The 27,419-nt window shown below is 43.6% G+C and overlaps 1 protein-coding gene across 1 annotated transcript in view; it reads right to left on the reverse strand.

The window, feature by feature from the left end:
- SYN1 (synapsin I) overlaps nt 1-27,419 on the reverse strand; it is a 174,300-nt gene that overhangs the window by 140,365 nt on the left and 6,516 nt on the right. The gene's annotated exons all lie outside the window — the stretch shown is intronic.

Raw genomic sequence — 27,419 nt, forward strand, 5'->3', positions numbered from 1 at the left:
ATTTGAGCTAGGCTTCACCAAGTTGTGACATGGAATTTGTATACTGTAGGTATCTCTTACTAAAGTATGTTCTACTCCTGGTCAGCACCTTTTCTAGAGACAGGTAAACCTGCCTGCTCTACCATGCTTTATTGTCATTTAAAACATGATCTGTCTATCTTCCAGATTAGATCCAACCCAACGAAACATACTTAACATGGCCTTCATCTGAGCCTGTACGAGTTACCCTCTTCCAGAATACAATGGTGGTTGGATATAATAAAAGTGTATAATTTATTCATTTGTTGCCAAGGCGCCAGGCATCTTTTCTCCATCTAGTGATTCAGTCATGGGGGAAATTACCTTGTCCAATCCCAATATTTTGTTCTTGGAAAAATGCATCCCTTCCTCCTTATTTTGATTGCTGCATAAAATGTAGCTCTATAAATTATCATGGGCACTAATCTCCACACAATATCAGGTGTGAGGAGTAACGCATTCCCTCCATCCTTGGCATTTTGATGCCTGTGGGATAAAATCCAAATGAATATTCCCCTTCCACAAGGGTGGAGAACTTCTTTTCTGTCAAGGGCCATATTCCCTCGAAAGCTGCAAGCCAGCAGTGGGTAAGGCCAAAGCCAGTGGAGGGTGAGACTAAAGTCCAAAGTGGGCAGGGCTACCCCTTGCGCTCCCTCTCTTGCTCTCTCTCTCTGCCCAGTTTCCTTCCCTTTCTTCCACCCTCTTCTCTTTCTGCCATCCCTTTCTCTGTCTGTCTCTCTCTCCCTCTTCCTCCCTGCCCGCCAAACTGCCTAGGAATGGACAGATCACTCTTGCCATAGGTCTGAACTGATCACTTGCAGACAGCTATTGAAATTAGGCCAAGGGCTACAGATTGCCCACTCCTGCATTAACATGAGGCAAATAAATCAACTCAGATATCCTCCCACAAAAGCTTCACTGAAGTGAAGGGCAGTCCAACAGGACTTGCACATGAGAGTGCCAGAGTGGATTGCACTCCCTGGGTCAGATACGTCTGTTTCCCATTCTGTCATCTTAGCGGCAGCTAAAATCTGCCACTAAAGGTAGCCACCTCACCTTACTTCATGGAAGAGCCAATTCTGGCCTCCACCAGCAACACCCGTGCTGACCCTGATTGCAACATATCTAGGCCTCCAGAAATGCAAGCAATTAGGTAGGTCCTCACTAGCCAGTTTCAGGAAGAATACATGTTTTCATGGTAGGCCTTCCTTTCCCCTTGTTGTTTATTTTTAATTTAGATTTTTCATTTTTTTTTATTTTGTTTTAAATCCTTCACTTTTGAGGGTAACATTAAACTAACGCAAGAAAATAACAACATAAACTTCATTAAGAAAGGTCTTGCTGGATGACGCCAAGCCCTATTTAATCTAGCATTCTGATGACGTTGGAAAGTTCACAAGCAAGACATTACAGTCAGGGCCATTCCCTGCTCTTTGTCCCCAGCACCTGGGACTCAGGTGTAATAATGCCTCTGTCCATGGAGAGGTCATTTCACTATCAAGGCAAATACACACCAATAGACCTAACCATTCTGAATTTGTTTAGACTCCTTTTAAAGGCATCTAAACTATTGGCTAACATCTCATCTTGAGGTAGCGAATTCCACAATAATTAGGTGTTTGGTATAATTTTTAAGTCTCTCCTAGAAGGCTGTTGAGGTCTTCAACAGCTGTAGAGACAGGGTAACAGAGAGGCTGAGGGCCGTGGCATGTTGGTAGGTGGTCAGGGCTAGAGCTTTAGGGCCAGAGGAGCTGGCCTAAATAGGTCCCCATTTTACATTTCAAGCCCTTAGCCTGTAGCATAGGAACACAGTGACATAGCAAAACACCCCACTTCTTGTAACATGGCGCCCTCTGGTGCCACCACACCCAACGTTCAGGCTCACTGCAAAGTAGGCAGGACAGGCAAGCAGGATGGACGGCAGGCGGTTGGGACTTTTGCTTGCTGCCCTGAGGGAGTCTAGACACAGTGGCTAAAAATAACCAGCAGTTTCCTCCATTGACAATTCACTCAGCTCAGCAACCAAATGCCCAGCAGGGACAGGGACAAACCGGCAGCTGCAGCAAAGGCAGAGCATGCCGCAGAGAGATAGCTTAGAAAAAGAACCCATGGGCCAGGCACCGTGAGGAGATGTCCAAACTTTTTTTGCTAGGGTTACATCTCCTGAGCAAGATGGCACCTACACATTTCCGCTAGAAAACCCCTTTGGGATTTGTCCTTCCCATATATTTCAGCAACACCGTAATGCCAATAGGTTGCAAATTGAATTGTTCTCTTCCTGACCCTCCAGCCGTCCCAACCCACTAGTCAGCACTCCTCTGGCAAAATAAGGGGAGAACCCAGGAGTCCTGACTCTCGCTTCTCTAATCCTCAGCTCACCACATCCAATTTCCTCTTTCCTGTTTGGAAAAAGGGAGCACAGAAATCCTTTTTTTTTCCAGTTCCCCAAATAGTCCCTCAAACTGACTAGGCCTCATTCTTGTCAGAATGAGGCAAAAAGCTTAGGAGTCTTGCCTCCCAGAGAATTTGCTTACTCACCCAAAATCATGCCACTGGGCTTCTCAAACATTCTTATTTACTTCTCCCTCCTCCATTTTATCAGCATAGCAGCCTGAGAGGTGGGTTAAGCTGCATGAAAGTAACTGGGCCAAAGTCTCCCAGTTAGTTTCATGGCAGATTTAAAGGTGTGTCTCCTCGTTCCTAATCAAACATGCCAACTATTACACCATAGGAAACTTTTTCCGTGTCGTCACATCTGCCAACTCCAGCATGTCTGCTGCAAAATCTCAGTGCGTTATAGAGGATTCTGGGAAATGTTCAGTTCCCCTCCCTCCCAACTGCCACCAAAAGGGCTTCTGAGAAAACATATTGTCCTGAGGGCATAGGAGGAGGAATAGATTGGACCTTCTCTTCTGCTGCTCCCAGACTGTGGAATGGCCTGCCGGAGGAGATTCGTCAACTAAACAGTCTTTTAGCATTTAAGGAAGCTATAAAGACTGATCTCTTCCGGCAGGCCTATTCAGCGGAATTTTAGGATGCTTTTAGGATGTTTTTTAGGATGTTTTAATAATGTATACTATGTTTTTAATCAGTATTTTATATATTTTATACTTACTGTTGTTCCCCGCCTCAGTCAAAATGGAGAGGCGGGAGAAAAGAAGAAGAAGAAGAAGAAGAAGAAGAAGAAGAAGAAGAAGAAGAAGAAGAAGAAGAAGAAGAGGAGAAATTGCAGAAGAAAAGGAAAGAGGAACAGGCCAGCAAAGAACATGCCAGCCTAGAAGGGCAATATATGCAGTGTGGAACCTGAATTCAATTGAAATATTTATTCATCTGGGCAACTGAGGGAAAAATCCCCTCCTCCGTCTTCCCTCCCAATCCCTTTCCTTGTATCTTGTGTCTTCTTCGATTATGAGTCTGAGAGCTGGGAATGTCCGATTATTGATTCTTGTATGCTGCTCTGAGAGTCTTTTGACTAAAGAGTGAGACAGAAATGCTTTGAATAAATAAAATAAACAAACAAACATTTCAGGGCACACTCAGTTTAGGAGGGACGGACACACACACTGCCCAAGGCTCTTGGGCCTCCCTATTTAGCTCGCTTTTTTCTAGCCCATTAAAGTCCCCATCTGCTCAGGATGCTAAAAAAATTTCATCTATTTTAGCTAAACGGCTAAATAAATTTATAGCAGAATATATAGGAGAAGATCAAAGTGGATTTGTGGCAGGAAGGCAGATGCATAGTTTAGTGGGAAGAGTTTTAAACGCAATACATGCAATAAAGAAATCAAATATTAAGGCAGGAATTTTGGCATTGGATATTTTTAAGGCTTTTGATTGTGTGAGCTGGCAGGCATTAAAGGTTATTGTAGATAAAATGGGATTTGGAAATAAATTTAAAACTATAATAGAACAGTTATATTCCCAAAATACAGCTGTAGTGGTGGTAAACGATGGACTCACTGAAAAGATACGACTAGCCAGAGGTACAAGACAAGGATGTCCGCTCTCGCCGGTCCTGTTTGTAATGGTTATGGAAGTATTGGCGAATGCATTAAGGGATGACGGAGGGATAGAAGGAATTGGAGAGGCAAGGGAAATTAAATTGAATATGTTTGCGGATGATACCTTACTGACTATTAAGAACCCAATAAGAAAAATAGATAGAATTAAATCTCAATTGAGAGAATTTGAAGAAGCTACAGGGTTAAGAATAAATTGGTCCAAATCAGAGATGATTATGTTTAATTATACTAAGAAGGAAGAAAAGGAATGGGAACATAAGGGAATAGAAATGAGAGTTAAGGAGGAGATTAAATATTTAGGAATTAAAATTACAAAAAACCTAGATAATTTAGAAAAGGAGAATTTAACGAGATTAAAGAAAGAGGTAATAGAAAAATTGGAAAAATATAAAAGATTAAATCTATCTTGGTTTGGAAGAATAGCACTAATAAAAATGAAGATTTTAGCTAAAATTAATTTTGTGTTTAGGATGTTACCAATAAAAATTTCTGAAATTGAGATAAAAAGTTGGCAAAATATTATTAATAAATATTGTAACGGAGGAAAGAAAGCGAGGGTAAATAAGAATAAATGGTATTTAAGCCAAAAAAAGGGAGGATTGGGTCTCCCAAATATAAAATTATACTATGTAGCAAATAGATTAAGACATATTGTAGAAGCAATTATAGGAGTAGGAGATCTATATTGGATGGAGGATAAAACTACAAGTAATGTGGAGATGAGCTTGGAAAATGTCTTTTTCAAGGAAGGAGGGAGAAAATGGGTTGAAAGTATAGATAATCTACTCCTGAGGTCTCAATGGGAAATTTGGAGTAAATTTAAAGGGAAGCTGCTTCCGAGCAACTCTCCCTTATCACCGGTAATAATGTTAAAGAATTTCCCAGAGGAACTGAAAGGTAGATTAAGTAAAATATTAAAAGAGAAAAACAAATTGAAATTAAAGGATTGGTTAAGAGATATAAATACAAGAGAAGATATGGAAGATTTGTTAAAGGAGAAAAAATTATCTTGGTTAGAGTATGGGCAATTAGAACAATGGAATAAAAAGTGGATTAAAGATAATAGAGTTTGTAGAGAAATGACGAAGTTTGAAGAGTTAATACTAAATAAGGAAAATGGTAAAGGAGGAAGTATAGTTTTAAAAGGGTTAATGAGCGAAATATATAAAATATTGTTAGAAAAGGAGTTAGGGGATAGTTCAGGGAAAATGGTATGGGAGACAGATTTGAAGGTACAAATAGGGCGACAGAGCTGGGAGGGACTGTGGAAACAAAGAGTGTTGAGAAGTATGTCAGTGAGAATAAAAGAGAATTATTTAGAAATTTTGTGGAGGTGGTACCTAACCCCGATTAGATTGAATAAGATAAATGATCAGCATTCAGCAAATTGTTGGAGAGGTTGTGGGGAAAAAGGAACGTATTTACATATGTGGTGGGAATGCAAATATGTACAAAGATTATGGAAGATGGTGTTTTTTGAAATTGAAGAAATAGTGGGAATGAAAATAGAACAAACACCAAAGATTGCATTACTGTCACTATTTGAAGATATAAAATGTGGAAAAGAAACTAAAGAGCTGATATCGAGTTTGCTGACTGCAGCATGATTGATGGTAGCTAGGAACTGGAAGATTCAAGGGGAATACCTTATTGAAGAATGGTATAAAGAAGTATGGGATATAGCTATTAATGATAAACTGACTTGTAATATTAAGTGGAGAAAAGGTATAACTAAAATAAATGAGTTTGAAGGAATCTGGAAACAGTTCCTAATATTTGTGTTTACTAAGGGAAGTGGGAAACCGCCAGCAGAAGAAACAATAAGATTTTGGAATCAGAAATAGATCCCAAGGTGGAGGGTGCACTTTTATGTTAAGAATGATTATGTTATGGTATGATATTTTATAGTTAATATTTACTCAATACATATGTACTCAACATTTATTCAACATGTATGTAGTAGTTGTTTGATGTTTTCTTTATTGTAATGTTGTATGTCTAATTAATGTGGAAAACTAATAAAAAAATATTTTTTTTTTAAAAAAAAGTCCCCATCTGTAGTCTGAACCTGACAGCCATGGCCCTTTCTGATTACTGGGCCTCACATCACAATTGAGGAGAAAATGCAAGGGCTCTCAAGGGCTCCTAGCCTCCCCATACCCTATAACTAGGCCCTTTTTTATTCCCCTAACAGGGAAAACCCAGGACTCCTTCACTCCCCAATGTACCATCTAACTCACTCAAGGTTGGGGATTGAACACAGAGTCCTCTCTCTTCAAATGGTCCACATTCCCCCTTCCTCCAATTTTGAACCAGACTACATATATATTCCAACTCCCACTACCAAAACAAGAGAAGCCAGGCACCAATTGTGAAAGAGAAGCTATTGCACAGAGAGCATCCATTTTCCCATGTTGACAACACTCAGAGATCTTTGCCTACAGACCAAGTTTCATGTTACACACGAATGTATAATAAAACCCCAATGGCTGCTTTTTCTCTAGGCCAAGCAGCTTCAGAAGGGGACAATTTGCAACAGCGAGACAAAAGTTATAACTGCCATTTTTCCACTGCATCTCTCACACTCACTACACCTTGGCTCCTTTTCCTGGCACAGGTTCTATGGTGCATTTACCTCATAGAAGCACATCTAGAGAACCATGAAGAGTGGAAAGCTGCAAGTGGAGAATAAATCAACTCCACTGCAAATCACCCCTCTCTCCTCAACCAGATTTGCCTATAAGAGGCTGTTGGGGATCTATTACAGATGTTTGTGTGCAAGATGGTATTTCAGCCACCCAGAATGTGTTTTCAATGCCAGGGCTTGGCCTGTGACATATGAAACCTGAATAAAGAAAACAGTGCCTCAGAGCAGGTATGGGAAGAAGACAGATCTGGATTTACTGGTAGATATCTGGGTGGTCTGCAGTAGAATGACAAGAGATTCTGTCTCCCGACTGTTTAACAATAGTAGCAACAAATTGGTATACACACACACACATACACACAAAACCATAGTGCTGAAATGAAGCAAACTTGAGATAACTAGGAGTGAATTTTTGCATGGAAAGATGGCGAACTCTTAACAGTTGTGAAGAGGGAATTTCAGCAGGTGTCACTTACACATCACCTGCTAAAATTCCTATTTATACATAGCTACTAAAGATGCAAAACCTATCCTCTTTTGCATCTGACTATGCTAGCTCAAAAACTGTTTTTACAGGGCTTTCAGACTGCCCTGAACCCCACACTCAGGGCTGGATTATCCATTAGACATAATTGGCGTAGTGCCTAGAACCTATGAAATTCTCAAGAGCTTACAAAGATTCAATTCCGTTCACGAAAATAATTGTTTGATTTACTCATACAGCTATAATATGAATTAAGTAAATGTAAATTACAACTTTGCGGTTCTTTTTGTTAGCAAAATCACAAATTCCATTTTTTTCAAAACGAAAATTTGCAACTGAGAGTAGTACAAGTGAAGATAATCCTGCCTTTGTGCATTTCCTTTTTGGAAAAGAGCACTCCCCTTTACAACTCGTTCCAAAAGTAAAGAGGCATTCTAAAAGCAATGTTGAGATTTAGAAAACTTGTCACCAACTTCTCCATTATTTGTGCAAAGATCATTTCTGCCACAGATTTCCTGTTTGCATAACTATGTGAGAACGATTCATCTGTGAATGTATGTTCGAAATCTGATGAACAGGTATCTATTAATGCCCTTGCTCTAGAGGCCACTTCATCACTGGACGTAGAGCTATCCATAAGAAAACCAAACTTTCATGGAGTGTGGAATATACGGCTTGCTGTCTGCCCATGTCAATCCCAAATTTCTCCATTATAGGACTGTGTGTAAAATCTGTCACTCGCATACAAACCCAAGTCTGTATTGTTTTTGTTGTTTATTCGTTCAGTCATTTCCGACTCTTCGTGACTTCATGGACCAGCCCATGCCAGAGCTTTCTGTCGGCCATTGCCACCCCTAGCTCCCCCAAGGTCAAGTCTGTCACCTCCAGAATATCATCCATCCATCTTGCCCTTGGTCGGCCCCTCTTCCTTTTGCCTTCCACTTTCCCTAGCATCAGCCTCTTCTCCAGGGTATCCTGTCTTCTCATTATGTGGCCAAAGTACTTCAGTTTTGCCTTTAATACCATTCCCTCAATTTCATTTTAAAAAACAAACTCAGTGGGTTGGGTTGGGTTGGGTTGGGTTGGGTCGGATACTACGAGTTCTTTTGCAGCAGCATTCTCAAGATAACGGCTAGGCTAGGCTTTCTTTATTTTGCCACCTTGCCAAATTTTGATAACGGTAGGTGTAGCCATATGTCCTGTCCTAATTGATCAGTATTCCAAATCCAAACCTCGACAGAAGGATAGAACCTCACTGAGCCACCATAGCAACATTCTGATTAACTCTGCTATGTGAGAACAATTGGTAGCACAGGTCAGAAGGACAGAAGAGGCCAGGTATCTTTAAATGAAAAGGGATTAATGTGGGGGAGTATCTGGTGACTCTGGGGTTCCCTATGGATATTTAGGAGGGTAGAATCCTCCCCGGGCTATGTCCCACAGGCTCAGGGTAACACACACAAGACCTGTGTATATATCTATTATGAAACCTATACAATATATTTACCTAATCTTGCGGAGACTACGATTAGAGCCTACAAAGACTTTCATTTGAGTGACCATTTGAAAAAGAAGACAGGGCTTCTGTGTCTTTAACGGTTGTATAGAAAAAGAAATTTCAGCAGGTGTCATTCATATGCATGCAGCACCTGGAGAAATTCCCTCTTCATCACAACAGTTAAAGCTACAGGAGCTATACTAGGGTGAACAGGTACAAAAGAGGGCAGGGCTCCTGCAGCTTTAACTGTTGTGATGAAGAGGGAATTTCACCAAGTGCTGCATACATACAAATGACACCTGCTGAAATTCACTTTTATTATTTATTATTGCATTTATATCCCGCCTTTTTTCCTGCAAGGAACCCAAGGCTGCGTACATAATCCCCCTCCTCCTCTCCTCACAACAACCACCCTGTGAGGTGGGTTGGGCTGAGAGTCTGTGACTGGCCCAAGGTCACCCAGGGGGTTTCCATGGCCGAGTGGAGACTAGAACCCGCATCTCCCGACTCCCAGTCCGACAATCTAGCCACTACACCACACTGGCTCTTTCTATATAACTGTTAAAGATACAGGAGCCCTGACCTCCTTTCCATATGGTCACCCAACTTTCATCCAGCCTTCTTTTTAGGACACAAATCCCACAAGACGACTAGTGATTCCACATCGCTCTTGCGCCAACAATACCTTCTCTGAATGGCCAGCAAAATGAACTATTCCCAAACTACTGCCTCAAAGATTATGTTTAAATCCCAAGTAGTAGCTACAATGGGCGGGTGGGGAGAGATATTACCATAAAGTCAAACCCCCTCCTGGAAAAAAAAAATCACCCCAAAAGCCTCTCCCCCGCTTTCACACACACGCCTCCCGTAGCGAATCGGGAACATCACTGAGACGCCCCCGCAACAGTCTGACTCACTAGGCTAGGATTAGTTGATGGGGGGAGGGGGAAAGGATGCTTTAACCATGCGGCAGAACTGCAGGGAAGGGAGCAACTAAGTGCTTCCTCTCTGCAGATCACAAGAACCTGGATATTCTCCTCCCCGCCCCAACTTGGTGCAAGACCATATCCCTCGCGAGCCTATATTGAAGCCTCAATCGCTGCTAAGTTAAGAGCTAAAACCCAGCAACTGATGGAAAGGAATTCCCCGCAGGGTATTTGCAAAACAAACGCTCTCATTCCGGCTGCTGCTGCTGCTGCGGTCCCCGGCGTTGTAACAATGCCTCCCCCACCCCACCCGTTAGCACAAAACTGCACTGCAATCCTTTCTCTCCAGCCAGGCTGCCCGATCGCTGCAAAAGCGGACTTCTTTCTGCATTGAGTCCTCAGCGTTGATATATACAAACGTCCGCATTGCAACCGAGACACAGACCGTCGCGTAGAAATATGTACTAAATATGTCAGCATTTCCCATCGTTGTACTGCAGTTCTGACAACAGTTCTACTGGCAATAGCGCTTCTAAGGCCCATCTCCTTTTCACACAGAGAAAACATCACCCTTTGGGATACTGCCGCCCAAGAAATACAAATCCATCTTCTTTCCTGGATACTGTTTTGCACAACACCTCCTTTACAATCCATCGTGTCCCTTCAGGATTTTGCAGCTCGACCTACAAAATGCTCCTCCCCCAAATTACCATAGTCTGCCATTTTAAAAACAAGCGGAGAACAGTTAAAGTCCCTTTGTTAGATCAATGTTCTTTTCACCTGCAACGTCTATCCCTGCACCATTCCAAACAATAGCTTTTTGTGCTGCCTAGTATTCTGCTTCCCCAAGGAAACAGCAACATCCCATGGCAGCCTGTACTGCATTACTGCAGCTTTGAATTTTACAATTCTGTTTTTACCCTGCAGGAGATATGACCCTGTTCTGCTAGACTTGCTTCCTGTTGTACGGGATGCCATTCGCTTATAGAAGCTAGCAGCCTATTTTATTATTGATCTGTATCTTTGTTCGCAATCTGCATCTTTCGCGTACTTGCAATAACTGCACTGCAACACCTGCAACTTCTGCATTGCTGCCAACACATTTTTACAGCTTGCAATTCTGGGTTATTCAAACCCCAAAAGCTCTTGCATTGTGACACAATGGATAGAGCTGCTTGTGTTGCAGCAGGCCAACATCTTTTCCATTCCAATGCACTAATCCTTCACAGAGTCCAAATGCGTGTAATTCTGAGCCTGCCTGTATGCCTAAAATTAGAACAAGCATCCTGCAAAACACAGCAGCATGTGCCTGTACAAAATATTAGTGACTGCCAAACACCCTGCTATAGCCCCATTTTTCCTATGGGTGGACTCTCCTTTTTTTCCAAAATTCTAGCATCTCATGCTGAATGCTCCTGCGCATGTGTAGAGTGACACACACCACTGAAGGGAACAACCCTGGTTGCTATAGGAAGAAGAAGCTTAAGGACAAAATGCTTTGGAATATGAGCAGAGTAATGCCTTTTCCTTCTGACAGGAAGGAGCTTTGTAAAAAAAAAAAAAAATATCAAGGTATTTTACAGACTACTTTGCTTCTGCAATTTTGCAGCAAAACCAGAAACAATTCATAACTGTTCTGGGGAAGAACCCTACTAAGCAAGTTCCTCAGCAGTTAGCATGATACTGTTTACTGCATCGTACCTGAACTTCCATGATACAGTTGCTTGTGGTTGTTTGTTAATGGCTTGTGCTCACTAAAAATCAGTGCCCTCTGCATTGCACCACAAATCCCCTGCATAACACACTGAACTGCCTTCCTGAACACTGGACTTGGTCTCTGCATTGCTGCAAACTAGATGCTCCCTCGCTTCCAACGTGCCTCACTGTGCCTTCCACCCACACAAAAGAAGAGCATATTTCTGCGCTCCACTAATTCCACACCCATTTTGCAGTCTGAGGAGGAACACCAAATAGTGTCCTAGTCGTTGCTGCCCCACCACCACCACACACACACAAGTCAAAACGCATAGTAACCAAAGGCTGGCCAAGTTCTTTTGGCCTCTGAGACAGAAAATCTCCCCCAGAATAAAAAAAAATATAGTAACAATATTATTAAATGCACTACCAACATGTGTTGTCCTTTCTTGACACCTGAAATCAATTGCCCGAAGCAACCATCTGCCTAATGGGAGGGCCAGCCCTGGTTGGCAGCTCTACCCAACCGTGGTGGCAGCTGGTACTGGTGTGCAGACTGTGCAGTCCTATACATATTTAATCAAAAATAAGTCCCATTGCACTAGGACTGCAGCCTAAGGTGAGCAGATGTAAACAAGACTGGGGCCCTTTCTTTCAGCGAAGAAGAAATTTAGGTAAGTTTAGGCAGGGCTGCAAAAAGCTGCACGTGCTCACAAACTCCCACGTTGGAGCAATCATTAAAGGTAGCCCTTTCGCCCTGCTTTATCTCTGATGGTTCTCACACAAGCTAAAACAGAGGCTGCATCTGAACCTGCCAAGCGTGCCTTTCCACGAACACTGAAGTAAGCAGAGAAAGGCTTCCAGGGCCACTCCAAGAAATTTCAAAGAAATAATGCAAAACTTCTACCGCTCGCAGAATCCGTGCCCAAGTGTCAAATCCAATATGTTGATTGTTCTTGCGTAAGTTGCTGCACAACACGAGCCACAAGCCGGCATTGCACAAGTTGTTTCACGGTGCATTGCTCAACACATTACAAGATGGTCTGCATATTGTTCCACAACCCATGATTAAAGCTTTATTAGACCAGGTGTTGCTTGCACAAGTTGGGCTAGTTCTGGGTTATATCCAATGTTATGCTAATGGAAAAATGAAAAGAATTGGTGTTCTGGTAGTGGTTGCACAACTGCTATCAGAATTAGCACAACTAGCACAAGCCTAACGTAGTCGTGATGAGTTGTTCAGTGCCGTGTAAAATGAATTGCTGAACAGCTTGTGCAGTATGTCGTAAAATGGATGTGAAACAGCTTGCACAAACAGAATCAAAGTATTGGATTTGATACGTATACAAGGATAAAAACAATGTTTCCACAAGTTTGTGCTAGCAGAATGACTCTATTGTTTGTCCAACCTTATAACAGGATCAGTTTTACATGTGGCAGAAGCAAATGGTAAAGCTTTCTGGATTGTATTGCATCAGGTTGCTGGTAGGTCATATTTGTGGGATGAGGGAAAAGACCCATTCTGTATAGAAAACCATCATCTCTACATGCAGTGTAGACCCTGGCATACTATTTTTCTATGCGCAAAGAGGTTCATTTGTTTTAATGCAGGATGCATTCAACATATGACCACCCTCTTAAAAAAAAAACTTTCTGATCTTGCAAACCACATCCTCTAAATGTAACAACCTGCTGCAGTGTTCTATCTGTGTGACAAGCAAGCAACAATCATACATGCTGCAACAAGATGGTAGTCTACCCTTGTCTGCCTTCATTATGTTCTCCCCTGCAACAAAGACTTCAACCCAGTGGCTATAATGTTTTGCAATATGCTGTCTCAACTACATTTGGTAGCTTTTCTAACTGCCATGTGATGCCTGCAACAGCAGCTTGCTTGATGTGCAAGATGTTAGTCAATGGTAATCTTTATTCTCATCCTGAAATCCCGCCACACACAAAAATGGTTTCTGCAAATCAAGTTGCTTTTATACACAGAAGAGTAGGCTGGGCCAGTTAATGTTTTTCTGGTCAGTAATTCAGCAGCCCTGTAATTTAAATACACTCCATTGCCAAGAACTCTACTTTCCAACCCGTTTCGTGCTCCCAAGCATCTGTATCCTTCACCGCTGTAGTTTTATACTCTCTGACACATTATAGAAGCATTATGCACCATCCTCAGGGAGAAGATGGTACATCGTCAACAACTCCTGGATTGCCACATGCTGCCTCTGCTTCCAGCACATCATATCGCTTCACAAGTACCATTTCCCTTTGGCTTGCACATCTATGCAAATCACATGTTGCTGCATTTTACGCACACAATCTTTCCTGTGCTTAGAGTGAAACTCAAAGTAATCAGGGATCAATCCAATCCAGCGCATCTCTTTGAATGTGCCAGCTCAGCCCTGAAACATAGGAAGCAATAATAAAAGCACCTCTGAGCATGTGCAGAGTGCATTTCCCTCTGCACTGAGTATCAACAGCCAGTCTATATATGTGGAATTAGAGGGGAGGTGTTTTAGTTCTTTATCTTTAAACTAGACTTTAACTGGACTGCCCTTTAAATAGAGGACTGGACAAATATTCATCCACATTAGGGATGCAACAATATCCCAGTCTGTAAGACAGAAATTCAATAGGTGGCACTTTTGCTCACCAACTGTATCTCTACTGGGAAAAGGTGAGCCCATTGAATTTTTGCCTGTCACACCTGCTAAAAGTGTATGACCCTTGCCAGGATATAACCCTAAATCTCTCTTCAGATTCAAACATCTTTCTTCCAATATCACAGGTATCACATGCCCCTCCAGACATGCCCCAAGCAATTCTCTCCTTTTAAGATCTTGAATGGCTGTAGAGAAAGAGGACATTCCTGTTCCACAAACAGGCCACCTCAGTTCCATAAATACTCCTGAAACAAACCCTCAAACAGCCTTCTCCAACCTGGTGCCCTCCAAATGTATTGGGTTATAACACCCATCAACCCCAGCCAACATGGCACCTGATTGGGAAAGGGTCTGGACTGACACTTTAGCCTTCAGTCTTTCCAAACCAAAGACAGACAGACACATCCTGTTGTTGTTGTTGTTGTTGTTGTTATTTGTATCATGCCTTTCACCCAATACTGGGCCTCAAGGCAGCCTTACAAAATTTAAAACATATACATTTTAAACCTAGGAAAAGAAAAGTGCAAATTCTTTTTTTAAAAAATTGCAATATTAAAACATTAAACATTTAAAATACCCAACAATTTTACAAGCCCTTAACATAGATGGAGGACCAGATTATTCTCCAAAGGCCTGCCGGAACAAACAAGTTTTTGCCTGCTTCCGAAAACACATCAAGGAGGGAGCCAGTCTAGCTTCCCCAGGAAGAGAGTTCCAAAGCACTGGAGCAGCCACCAAGAAGGTCCTCTCCCATGTTCCCACCAAGTGCACCTGTGAAGGTGGTGGGACCGAAAAAAGGGCTTCTCCAGAAGATCTCAAAGAATGGGCAGGCTCATAAGGGAGAATACAGTCTTTCAGATAACCTGGACCCGAGCCATGTAGGGCTTATAGGTCATAACCAGCACTTTGAATTGTGCCCAGAAACAGACTGGAAGCCAGTGGAGCTGTTTTAACAGGGGAGTTGTATGCTCCCTGTAACCAGTAACCAGGCTCTTTGAACCAGCTGGAGTTTCTGAACACTCTTTAAAAGCAGACCCACATAGAGTGCGTTACAGTGATCCAATCAGGATGTAACTAAGGTATGTATCACCGCAGCCAGGTCAAACATCTCTAGGAATGGGCGCAGCTGGCGCACTAGCTTTAACTGTGCAAAGGCACTCCTGGCCACCACCAAAACCTGGGCATCCAGGAGTTAACCACAATTTGCAAAAACGGGGCGGGGGAGGCTTATCTACAACATACAGCACAATGAGGTGGTAGACTTCTGCAGCGGTAACTTCAAACTGCAAGCAGTGGTGGATCACATTTATGAATGCCCTTTTTAATTTACTCCCGGCAAGTAGAAAATTAGCACAATGGAGTAGGCTGGCCCAGAACTTCCCTCTCCAACTTAGGGCGACCATATGGAAAGGAGGACAGGGCTCCTGTATCTTTAACAGTTGTATAGAAAAGGGGATTACACCAGGTGTCATTTGTATGCATGCAACACCTGGGGAAATTCCCGCTTCATCACAATAGTTAAAGCTGCAGGAGCCCTACCCTCTTTGGTATCTGATCACTCTAGAGTCCAAATCACCTGGACGGCACCCTTTTCTATACACATTCCCTTTTCTAAACAACTGTTAAAGACACAGGTCAATCTAGACATGCTAGCTCTTTACTTTCAAGCAACTGTTTCTGCAGGGGTACTTTCAGCAATGCATGAACACACAGTCCCATGTGCATCCTGAAGTGTTATCGCCTATTATACCAACTTATGTAGGATGACCATATGAAAAGGAGGACAGGGCTCCTGTATCTTTAACAGTTGCATAGAAAAATGAATTTCAGCCAGTGCCATTTGTATATATGGAGAACCTAGTGAAATTTCCTCTTCATCACCACAGTTAAAGGTGCAGGAGCTATACTAGAGTGACCAGATTTAAAAGAGGGCAGGGCTCCTGCAGCTTTAACTGTTGTGATGGAGAGGACATTTCACCAGGTTCCCCATATATACAAATAACACCTTGCTGAAATTCCCTTTTCAATACAACTGTTAAAGATACAGGAGCCCCGTCCGCCTTTTCATATGATCACCCTAACCTTATGTTATGTAGACCAGGCTTTTACTATTTCTATCACATGTTATTTGTACCTTTACTCTGAGTCCATCTATCTCAATCTGTCTTCTTCTTTTTACCTTCTCTCCTCATATCTCTATAGGCCAAACAGATGTGATGCAAGAAATCCACAATTAGATCTCTGACTGTTTTTCTATTGTTATTAATGTAAAGCACCTGGGGGGAGGAGGCAATTTTGTTGGAGAGGATGACACAGAGGAAAGGGGGCATTTAACCCTTTCCCTCCTGCATCACTCCCCTGATCAAACTCATACATACCAGAAGCTGCTATTAGCTCCTCTGAAGAATAAATGCAAGTGCCTAAATATTTTAAACCAGGGAAGCACAACCAGGGAGGTGAGTTAAATGACCCCCACTGCATGCTCTCAGTGCTGCTAATCTGACCAAAATCAGAGCATCCCTGAAGCTGTTTTAAGATTCAAACCAAACCAAACAAAAGTGGAATCTGTGTTCCCTATCACATTTCTTCTGGCCCTCTGCCTCTCTGGAGGATATGGCTATTAATGGCTACTAGTCTTGATAGTTATATATTACCTATATACGAAAAGGGTATAAACCTTAACCAGCTGTAGAAGGAGTGAACTGTAGCCAGCAACAGCAAAACTGAGCCTGATGTAATTAGTTCTGCGGGAGTGACAATGGCTATCTAATTTTGGGGCCTCTAAATTGGAGTCAGCCTGGTCTAATACATATACAGAAGCTGTTTATTTAGGGGTCACTGAAGAAGACACCTCTATTGAAACGCGTTTGACCTGTTTTTATAAAAAAATCTATGTTTATATGTGTATATTCTATGGTGGTGTGTGGCACAGAGTGGTAAGCGGCAGTTACTGCAGCCAAAACTCTCCCCACAACCTGAGTTCGATCCCAGTGGAAGCTGGTTCTCAGGCAGCCAGCTCAGGTCGACTTAGCCTTCCATCCTTCTGAGGTCGGTAAAATGAGTACCCAGCTAGCTGGGGGAAAGGTAGCCATGACTGGGGAAGGCAATGGCAAACCACCCCACTACAAAGTCTGCCAAGAAAACATCAGCGAAAGCAGGCGTCCCTCTAGGAGTCAGTAATGACTCGTGCTTACACAAGAGGTTCATTTCCCTTTTTCTTCTATGGTGGTTACTAGTTTATTTGCAAGTTTAATGTCTTTTCCAGACATTAACTATTAGTGATATGATCTTGTAAATATAGTTACTTACCTTAACTCTTGTTTTTGGTTATATATTACCTCCAGTATCAGAGGCAGTATGCCTCTGTATATGCCAGTTGCCAGGGAACATGGGCAGGAGAGTGCTGTTGTAATGTCATGTCCTGCTTCTGGGTTTCCCACAGGCAGCTGGCTGACCACCGTGTGAACGGAGCGCTGGACTAGATGGACCCTTGGTCTCATCCAGCAGGGCTCTTCTAATGTCCTTTGCCCCCCTCTCCCCTCCCCAGGCAACCCATTAAATAATTTTAAGTTGGCTAATCATCTGCTTTCCAAGTGATTAATCAATTCATCATTACTCAATTAATTTTAAACAAATTGCACAGCAACAAAGCCTCTATTTAAGTACCTTTTTGAGACAGTAGGAAATGCAATATAAGTTAATTAACCAGAGCTACCAAATTTGTTGTTTCATTTTAGAAGGGTTTTAGAAGGGTTCCCCCACCCAATTCCCAATTACATTTTAGAAGGGTTCCCCCACCCAATTCCCAATTACAGAAACATCCCAGAAACAAAACCTCTGCAATATCAATGTATGCCTTTAACCCTTAGTATGCATCCCTGATAAAAACTGACAGAGTCAAACACCAATTAGTTGTTTTAGTTAATACATCTACTGATTTCAATTTTAAGTTGATTCATTTACCTATTCAATGATTCAAAGGTTTAGTCGATTCACGTATCTCTTCAATTGATTAAAGTTTCAACCCTTCTCCTTTCCTCTTTGATTTCTCTCTACAAAGGATGGTTGTGGCACATTTTGTGTTAATCTCCTTAGGACAGGTTGTGACTCACCAATAAAACCCAAAGGTGTGCAGATCACCTCCAGTTTACACAACACACAGTTGAACTATAGAATTTGCTATCACAAAATGTAGTGATGGCCACCAATTTTGATGGCTTTAAAGGGGGTTGGAAAAATTCCTGGAGGAGAAGGCTATCAATGGCTACTAGCCCTGATGCTTATGTTCTACCTCCAGTATCAGAGGCAGTAAGCCTATATACACCAGTTGCTGGGGAACATGGGCAGGAGGGCGCTGTTGCACCTGTGTCCTGCTTGTGGGTTCCTTGTCGGCAGCTGGTTGGCCATTTTGAGAACAGAGTGTTGAACTAGATGGACCCTTGGTCTGATCCAGCAGGGCTCTTCTTATGTTCTTACATTTTTTTGAAAGGCATTTTAGGAGTTTTAAAAGAAAAATATTTTGCTATTAACTCTGCTCCCGCTGGTATTCACAGGCTCCACCACCTGTTCCCATGCGTTAACCAGAATTTCTGAAATAAAAAAATAAAACAGCCCTACCCTGAGGGAACCTGATCATAGCACTGGGGTAAAAGATCCTTTTAGAATCTTCTTTCCCTCTAACAAACCAGAATACAACAGTCCCCACGACTGTCTGTATGTGTGTGTGGTTTTTCCACAGCTCCTTTCTTCCCCAGTGTCTCTGCTTCCTCTCCTTGAGAATCTTGGGAACTGTAGTCCTTAGAATCAAAGTCTATCCCACCTTATTGAAACTGGTGCCTGCCAGAGGTTTAGGACTTCAACTCCCATCAAGCCCAGCCAGCATAGCCAATAACCATGTATGCTGGGAACTGTAGTCCAAAACTACTGGAGAACACCACGTTGTGCTTTTAGATGCTTGTACCGTTTTACCCTTTCGTTTTACTCTGGTTTTATTCCATGCTGTTATACCTTTTTCTTGTTTTATTTCTTCTATCTTATGTTTTTAACCTATTTGCATACTGCCTAGAGAACTATGGCTATTGGAAGCACTTTAAAAATGTAATTAATAACCTAAAGACAACTTCAACTCAAAGGCAAAATCATCCATACATCAACTCTAGCAAACGGGGTTGTGTCTTTTTTACTACAAAAATTCTGGCACCTAGGGCTGAGTGCCCCTGATCATGTACAGAGTTCCCAGAGGTAAAATTGGTCCTGGGTATGTGCAGTGTGTCATTTGCGAATGGAACACTTCCTTGCCTGCCCAATGACTCTCTGGATGTGCTGTGGAATCTGGTGTCATGCATCTTACTCTAACCCCACCTATGTAGCAGGGGAGTGGGCTTCCAAAATGCTGTCATCCTGGTGTAAGACAGCAGCCAGTCATTCAACTAAGAAGGAGAGGATCAGGGCCCTTCTCTAGACTCTAGGCCTTGCTTGCCCACCCTGACGCCCTCCAGATGTGTTGGATCACAATTCCCATAGTTCCCAAGCCTGTCTGGAAATGATGGGAGTTGTATTCCAACACATCTGGAGGGCACCAGGATGTGCAAGGCTGCTCTAGGTGTGCATAGAAAAACTATGCACACATATGAGATATAGTTAAGATAGAAGAAATAAATAAATTTGATTACTGTGTTAAATGTAATTAAGGAACGAGAGAAGATAGTTCACATTTCTGATATGAAGGAAGCCAAAAGTACACCTTAACCTTAGATGTTTTTTATTGTATTTTTGTGTGTATTTTTTGTTTGTATTTCTGTTTATGTAATGATCTTGTGGTATATATGTCTGTGACGTTTGAAACAATAAAAATCACACACACACACAAAACTAGGAACACACATAACGATTTTGCCAAACGCACCCTGCAAAACGGCACCGGCCTGCTCTCTGAACAGCTCACAAATGGAAATAGGGGCTTGGTGCTTATAAGACCCCCTGTTTCCATCACAGGCATCATTACATCCTCCCCCTGCTATTTTGGCACATTGCTGAAGGCTGTGCTCTGGCCGCTGTATTTGTCTGCTCAGGAACAGCTTCCCAGCACTGCGTTAAAAGCCAAGATGCTGTTTGTTCTTTTGGTTTTTGATAGAATAGCAGGAAGGCATGATTGTCCAGACCTATAAAATATGTTGCCAACAGTTCAAAATAGACCTCAGCAGGTGGAGCGTGAGAAATGGCAGGTTGCGCACCACATGGTGCGTTAGTGTGTTTGTGCACTTGCATGCCTAAGCATGCATGTGCACTAGAGACAAAGATCTCATGGCAATCCTCTGCTTGCCTGCTCAGATGTTAGTCCCATTGTTCTCAATGGGACTCACTCCCAGGTAAGGGTGTACAGGGAAGGAGTCTAAGGCTGCAGTGCAACAGCCACTTACCCGAGAGTAGGTCCCATTGAATTTAATGGGACTTGCTTCTCAGTAGGCAGGTATAGGATTGAGCTGTTAACTACTCGGGACCTTGGGCAGGGAACTAAACAATGCAGAACAGCCTTCCCCAACTTGGGCCTCTCCAGATGTTGTGGATGCCAACTCCTATCAGCCCCAGCCACCATGGCTAATGGCTAGGGATGATGTGACTTGTAGTCAAACACATCTGGAGGGCACCAGGTTAGGGAAGGCTGTTGGAGAATGACAGTTCTTGCATCATCTACAAACAAAAATGTAAAAAGGCATCCCAAAAAGGCCAAAAAAAGAACCAAAAAAGGGACTGTGGTTTACCTGGGATTGTCCCAGGCAAATCCCCTCTGCATGTGTGCATCTGCATTCATGACACTCTGGAGTCACAGCGTATGCATGTGCATTAGCACAGCCACCAACACTGCAGGAGGGCATCATCATGATGGCTCTACAACAGCAAGGATGGCTTGGAGGGACATTTGCCAGCCTCCAGTTCTAGCAAATGGATAACGTTCTGGTGGGGCCAGTGGAATTCCATCTCAGGTGTCTCCCTGCACAGAAACCAACAGGCAATCCAGCCGCAGCAAGCAAAACAGATCCAGATGACTCAAGCAAGGCTTGGAGGTGATGGGTCAGGACAATGATCTAGGGAAAGGCGTGGGGGATTGTCAGACATGCCAGGCAGCCTTTTGATCATTTGCTCAGCACAACGCTGCACACCTGATGGGAGGCAGCAGGGGAGCGGGGCTTTGGTTGCGCCTCCTTAGGGCTGCCCCTGTGTCTGCTGCAGACCTGATGAAACCAACACCCTCCATCTTCCCCCGCTGCGAAAAACACCCTCTGCATCCGCCTGACACAGATCATCCCCATATATCATCCCCAGCAGGAATCCAAAGCCGCCTGTGACAAATAGCAGCAGTTCTCAGCTCCTTGCAGTGAAAGCATCCTGAATTCCCATGTCCAAGCCTGATCCATTATGGTGGGGGAGAATGCAGAGGATATGAAGTGATGAGGGAGGACAGGCCATTTGGGGGCACGGCGATGCCATGCCACATTGCCCCTTCCTTATCCCTGGTTCTTGTCCTTCTCCCCTGTCCCACTCTTGAAGCATATCTCCACTAAAAGGGAAATACCTTTGTATCTCATTTCTCCAGCCATCACTAACACATCGCTAGCCTCAATCCAGCTGGGAGCGGAGTACAAGCTGACGTACTAAATTCACCATTATAATATTATTAATAAAACCCTGATAATGCCAGTGGCAGTGGGGTGCATCTGAGTCACCCGTAATAAGCCAGCCTCAGAGATCCAGGGATGCTCTGGAAGAATAAACCATTCCAGCAAGACAGAATGCTATTTTGTTCTTTTATGAAGGACTTTTTACTTTAAGAAGCATTTGCACAGTCATCTATCAAATTCAATCATACAATTCATGTCCATTAAGAATATTAGAACTGCTATGATGACTCAGACTAAAATTCCACCTGGTCCAAGTTTCCCACAAAATAGCAGACAGCAATATGACTCCAAGAACATCACAGGCAGGTTTTAAAGAAGAGGTGGGGAACTGGTGGCCCTCCAGATGTCGTTGGACTCCAACTTCCATCATCCCCAGCCAGCATGGCAATAGCCAGCGGTTATGGGAGTTGCAGTCCAACACCTGGAGGGCCACTGGTTCCTCACCCTTGATTTAAAGCCAATAGCCCTCCCCTGTTCTTTGTCACTGACACCCAACATTTAAAGGTTCGCTGCCTGTGTACATAGAAGTTCCATTTAGCTATCCGGGCTAGTAAAACTCTCCTCCTTGAATCAGCTTCATCCTTTTGCCAACACCCATCTGAGCTAAAGGCCACCGCCACATCTTGCATGGAAGTGAATTTGGTAGGTCAAATTGATGTAAAAGGGGGTTACAAGATAAATTATAAGTCCTCGGAAGTTTTGAGTCACTATCATATTTGATAGATAGATAGATAGATAGATAGATAGATAGATAGAACGCAAATTCACAACAGATGGCCAATTGGCCTACTGTGACATTTTCAACCTTGGCAGCACTTTCCGGGATTTGACAGTGAAATCACATCTTGCTAATTCACATAATAAACTTGGCCTGCGTGCACATTTCTATTCTTCCCTGTCCAGTCTCCTGGTCCGCATACACAGATGCCTCGACTGAAGGGACAATCAGCAGGACCACAGTCCCTGCTGTCTTGAGGGCTCAGGTATCTCAAGCGCTTTCCCTGCCACTCCAACCACCCTGGGGCTGATATCCCAGTTCCAAGAATGCCCAGATGACAGTTGGCATCAAGATCATGTGTGCTTGAGTGATAGATCATTTAGGCCTGTAACAACTGGGAACAGAAGGAGCAGGGGTGGAACTAAAGAGTAAGTGGAGGGACTATACCATGTTGAGAGGCAAGTGGGGGTAAAGGCATATCTTTCAACCCACCCATACACACAGACACATGCATCACAAAGCACAGATATCCAAATTGGATATATCACAATATGAGATGGGTACAGAACATGAAAGACCTATTGTAAACAGGGTAGAGGAAATCAAAAGCCCTGTCCTCCCATTCTGGCAATGCAAGAACTGGTGAATCTTGTCGAAGGGATTTGCAACAGAGAACTGAGTGCACCATCAGACGAGCGTTTTATCGCACACTCCTTACTTTCCGCTTACGGATGTTTGTGGGTCCTTTTGACACCGCTGTCCACCTCCCATGGGTCTTCTGCTCCTTCTCGCCTTCTTTCCATCACAAAAAAGACCCCTTTAAATCCTTTTTTTTTTTAAACGGAATATGCCGCCATTTCCTGCTGCATGCAGGAAAAGCAGCACAATAAAAATGGCCACTGAATGGGCCATGTGGTCATTGTTTACTTCCTCTTTCTTCCCCTGTGTGAAGAAAGAGGAAGTATCATGGGACATAAGTGAGGCAGGGGGAAGTGACAGTATGGAAATGCAATTTCCCCCTTTCTGATGACACTCTAAATTACTTTCTCCTGGAACATGTGCTTAAAATTGCTCCCCTCAAAAGTGCTTAACTCTGGCTGCGTTGCACACTATTGTACAGATCTTTACATTCTAGCTCTATCAGGGTCTGCAAGATACATGGATATACTTTCAAAGAATCTGAGGCCTTAGCTAGACCTAAGGTTTATCCTGGGATTATCCTGGTGTCATCCCTGTTCATGTAAATGACACACAGGATATCCCAGGAGCAGGCAAGGACGACCCCGGGATAAACCTTAGGTCTAGCTAAGGCCTTAGAGACATGCCTGCATATCAGCCACTGAAGAGAACAGATATATACCAATAGCAAGACTGATGACTCAAGATGAAAAGCCAGAATAATCTCACCAGGGAATACTGCATCACCACCACTGAACACAGGTGGGCCATGTTCTCCTAGAGGAAATCTACTTTTATCTGAGTTGTACCACTTCTGAACTTAAGAGTGCAGGGGCTCACATGATTGAACCTGCTTCCATGCAAAAAATAATAATAATCCCTCCACATAAAGAAAGAAAGCTAGACTAAAAAAAAACCCTAACGTTTCGTTTTCTCTGTGCATGGAATTTTGGTGTACGGAAGAGCATTCATCCTGTGAAACCCTAGCTGCAATCTTAAGTTCAGGCCTGTAGCAAACTAAAAGTTCAGGGGGGTGCCAAAAAAGTAAGGCGCAGTTCACCTGGTTTGCAGGCCTTTTGAAGATATATATGAGGAGCAGATAAAATTTAGGGGGGCCACACACACACCAACCCAACTCTGGCTATGGTCCTGCTTAAGTGGTAAAGCTCGCAGGTGAGAATGACACTTCCTTTTAATATAAGATGAATGAATGAATGAATGAATGAATGAGTTAGTTAATTACATTAGCAACGTCAGGTGATTGATTGTGAGAGGAGTGGATGAGCTAGATCAGGGCCACTGTGAAACAAGAGAGAGATATCAGCATGCTAGAGTTGGGTGAGCCTTGAGGTATGCAGATGTATGACTCTGCCCCCTCACACACACACACACAAACCCCCCACCCAATGAGGACTCAGAGACATTCAAGAGTCAACACAATTTTGAGTGTCCAGTGGAAAAGAATAAGATGGGAGCAAATTGACTGGTTCAAGCTCCTAACACTAGCCCTGATGGCTATGTGCTACCTCCAGTATCCGAGGCAGTAAGCCTATATGCACCAGTTGCTGGGGGACATGGATGGAAGGGTGCTGGTGCACCGTGTCCTGCTTTGTTGGCCCCTGGCCGACAACTGGTTGGCCACTGTGTGATCAGAGTGCTGGACTAGATGAACCCTCGGTCTGATCCAGCAGGGCTCTTCTTATGTTCTTCACATTGGATTGGGCCACTTGTGGCCTTCCAAATATTTTGGCCGAAAATTCCCATCATCTCTAGCCATCATTGCCAATGGGAATTGCAGGTCAAAACATCTGGAGGGCCACAAGTGTCCCACCCTTACCCTAACAGCTAGTCCATGAAAATCTATGCCATAATACAGCCTTTCCCAAACTAGTTCCCTCCAGATGTCTGGGGTTTCATTTACCATCTTCCCTCACCATTGGCCATGCTGGCTGGGCGTTAAAGTCCAAAACATCTGGAGGGGAAGGCTGCCATAATGATGGTTGTAGTCTTTATGGTGTGCTGTTTTTGCTGCCAGAAACTAACATGGCTACCCCTCTACTAACAGCTTAAGATAGGATGGCATGGCTGGTTGGAACCTTCAACAAGAGCACTCCTTTAGGGCAGTGAGCATTTAAGCATTTTGTTGCAGGTTCCACTTGTAAACAAAGAATGATGAAATGGCCAGTAGTAGGACCCCCCGCTCCGCTTCACTTCCAGATCCGTGATTTTCGGATTGGGCCGCTTCGCCCCGTCCCCGCTCCGCCCATTTCCGCTCCGCTCGAAGCTCCGGATCCGGATCGGAGCTCCGTTTTTTCCCCCCATAGGGTTGCATTGAAAGCTAAAAAAGTAAACAACTTTTTTTTGGTTCAAGTTAGAAACCTCACGTTTGGCACCATGACACCTCATGGGCGTATACACACGCACGCCAAGTTTCAAGGCAATCCCATCATCCCCTGATTTTTGGGGAATTTATGAAAATCAGGCACCCCATTCAGACCCCTTGGGATAGCTCCGTCAATTTGCACGTTAGAAACCTCAAACTCGCCACCATGACAGCTTATCCATGTGTCCACATGGACGCCCAGACTCAAGGCAGTCCCATCATCCCCTGATTTTTGGCGGGGCTCTAACCTCTAACGCACCACCCATAACCCTAAGTCACACCCCTTTCGATAGCTCCGTCAATTTGCACGTTAGAAACCTCAAACTTGGCACCATGATAGCTTATCCATGTGTCCACATGGAAGCCAAGTTTCAAGGCAATCCCATCATCCCCTGATTTTTGGGGAATTTTTGAAAATCGGGCACCCCATTCACACCCCTTTCCATAGCTCCGTCAATTTGCACGTTAGAAACCTCAAACTCACCACCATAACAGCTTATCCAGGGATACATACGCATGCCGAGACTCAAGGCAGTCCCATCATCCCCTGATTTTTGGGGAATTTATGAAACTCCAACACCCATTCACACCCCTTTCCAATAGCTCCGTCAATTTGCACGTTAAAAAAACCCCTCACACTCACCACCATGACAGCTTATCCAGGGATACATACGCCGCATGCCGAGACTCAAGGCAGTCCCATCATCCCCTGATTTTGGGGGAATTTATGAAAATCCAACACCCCATTCACACCCCTTTCCATAGCTCCGTCAATTTGAACGTTAGAAAGTAAAACCTCAAACTCACCACCATGATAGCTTATCCAGGAATACAGATGCACGCCCAGACTCAAGGCAGTCCCATCATCCCCTGTTTTTTGGCAGGGCTTAAACCTGCAGACCTCTCAATGGGGCCATTTCAAAGGAAATCCCAACATGGCATGAATTGGGGAGTAGAGATCAACCTATATTAATCTTCTTCCACACTTGAAAAATGGATTTGGAACTTCCAAAACTCCAAGTGAGCGCAGGAAGGACTTCTCCCCTGAGTCAAAGCCAGACACACACAACATCCCTGCAAGGCGGGCAGGGGAGGAGAGAGGGAAGGCAGGCAGGCAGGCAGCAGACATTTCTGGGGGCATAAGGAAGTGAGCCAAGGATAAACCAGTAATGCATATAAAATGGAATAAATAAATAAATAAATAAATAAACGAAGGAGGGGTGGAATTAAAAGCAGCAGTGTTGCTGAATAAACAACAAGAAGAACTTTTTTAAAAAGGTTATATCTGTCTTTTACCAGTATAGGGGGACGTGCCCGGGGGAGGGGGAAGCAGCTGCCAATTTGACCGGTCCTAGTAGTGACCAGTCTTTTAAGAAGCAAGGCTGTCAGTTCAACTCATGAAAGCCATTGCTCCACCGCTAAGAAGTGGAACTGTCACTTCAAGGCATGATAGGCATCGCTCCACCACTAAGAGAAGTAGACCGCTCACTTCAACTCATGATTGGCATTGCTCCACCGGGTTACTCTCTTTGGAAGGCTCTGATGGCCTTCCAAGTACAGGAGAGAGTGGGGGCACGTCCACAATGAGATGCCCTAGGGGAGCTCATCCCCTTGCACCACATCTTTTCAGTTGTTCCCCAAAGTTAGGGTGGGTAGCAGTGCTGTGTTTCTATCTCTTATTATTGGCTTAGTATATGATTTCACAGGTTGTGTTTGTGCATTTGGTGGGGCTACTGTTTTAAAAAACACTGGGAAAAGTCCGTTCAGACTAAGAAAGAGAAGTTTCCCAGAATCCCAAGTTACCCGTTTTGCCTATCCCCTCCTCCAACTTTGGGATCATGTGACACGCGACCCGCACGACGCAGAGAGGTGAGAGTAGTCTCAAAATGACCCCCATCCACGACTGTCTAAGCACAAGAATTTTCAGAACGATAGCTTCAAAAACAACCCAGTTATCTATGGGCGAAATGTTTCAAGATGGCGATCGGAGCGGTCCGCCTAAAAG

This window comes from Elgaria multicarinata, chromosome 3 (genome assembly GCF_023053635.1).
Source record: "Elgaria multicarinata webbii isolate HBS135686 ecotype San Diego chromosome 3, rElgMul1.1.pri, whole genome shotgun sequence".
Lineage (NCBI taxonomy): Eukaryota > Metazoa > Chordata > Lepidosauria > Squamata > Anguidae > Elgaria > Elgaria multicarinata.